The 1300-nt window shown below is 36.7% G+C and overlaps 1 non-coding gene across 1 annotated transcript; it reads left to right on the top strand.

Moving 5' to 3' along the window:
- Positions 1-900: 900 nt before the first annotated feature.
- LOC131486402 (U6 spliceosomal RNA) lies at positions 901-1009 on the top strand. Its single transcript, XR_009249313.1, has one exon. It is a non-coding gene; the product is annotated as a U6 spliceosomal RNA (small nuclear RNA).
- The last annotated feature ends 291 nt before the right edge of the window (positions 1010-1300 follow it).

Below are 1300 nucleotides of genomic sequence, written 5' to 3'. Positions count from 1 at the left end.
TCGTATCCACTGTTTTCTTTCTTTCTTTCTTTCTTTCTTTCTTTCTTCCTTCCTTCCTTCCTTCCTTCCTTCCTTCCTTCCTTCCTTTCTCTCTTTCTTCCTTTCTTTCTTCCTCTCTCTCTCTCTTTCAAGTTTATTTATTTATTTTGAGACAGAGAGAGTGTGAGCAGGGGAGGAGCAGAGAGAAACGGAGGGAGAGAGAATCCCAAGCAGGCTCCACGTTTTCAGCACAGATCCCGAAGCAGGGCTCAAGCTTACCAACCATGAGATCATAACCTGAGCCAAAATCAAGAGTCGGACCCTTAATGAGCCACCCAGGCGCCCCCACAGTGTTTTGTCTCTATAAAAAACTAAATAAAATTGGGGTGCCTGGGTGGCTCGGTATGTTAAGCATCTGACTCTTGATTTCGGCTCAGGTCATGATCTCACAGGTGGTGAGCTAGAGCCTCATGTCGGGCTGTGCTGACAGCATGAAGCCTGCTTGGGATTCTCTCTCCCTCTCTCTCTGCCCATTCCCCGCTCATGCTTACATGTGTGCTCTCTCTCTCCTCTCTCTCAAAATAAATAAACTTGTACAAAGATCAAATAAAATTTTAAAAGTTAATATTATTATATCTGGGTAATACATGCATAGGTGTTGATTACACTATTGTCTGAATCTTTCTCTAGTTTTTGAGATACTATGACATCTCAAATGATATAAAAATGGTATAAAATACACATAAAATATATGTATTTCTAATGACATGTACATATTTATATATTATACAACTATTAACATATTATAAATGTTCATACAACTTTACATATAAAATACTTATAAAAATACTTTCAGTATAAAAGATATATAAAGTATACAACGTATTCAATAAATATGTATCATTCAAAAAGAAAATTACAGTGCTTGCTTCAGTAGGACGTATACTAAAACTGAAATGATACAGAGCAGATTAGCATGGCCCCCTGTGGCAAGGATGACGTACAAATTCATGAAGCGTTCCATATTTTTTGGTACACTTATCGCGATGAGCACTGAGTAATGTATAGAATTGTTGAATTACTATATTATGCCCCTGAAACTAATATAACACTATGTTAATTACACTGGAATTAAAAAAAAATTAAATGAGAGAGAAAATCACAGAATATAGTACATAATATAGGTTAGGATCAAATGAGAAACAGTAGGAAACACCCCCAAAGTGATACAGTAGCATCCTGGTAGATGTTATACCTTTCCTTGTTATTGCCTGTCCTTCCGCCAATAGCTAATAATATACGCAGTATCCTATGTATACGT

Source organism: Neofelis nebulosa, chromosome 9, assembly GCF_028018385.1.
Source record: "Neofelis nebulosa isolate mNeoNeb1 chromosome 9, mNeoNeb1.pri, whole genome shotgun sequence".
In the NCBI taxonomy this organism is placed as follows: Eukaryota; Metazoa; Chordata; class Mammalia; order Carnivora; family Felidae; genus Neofelis; species Neofelis nebulosa.
This window is presented reverse-complemented; position numbering and strand designations above follow the sequence as displayed.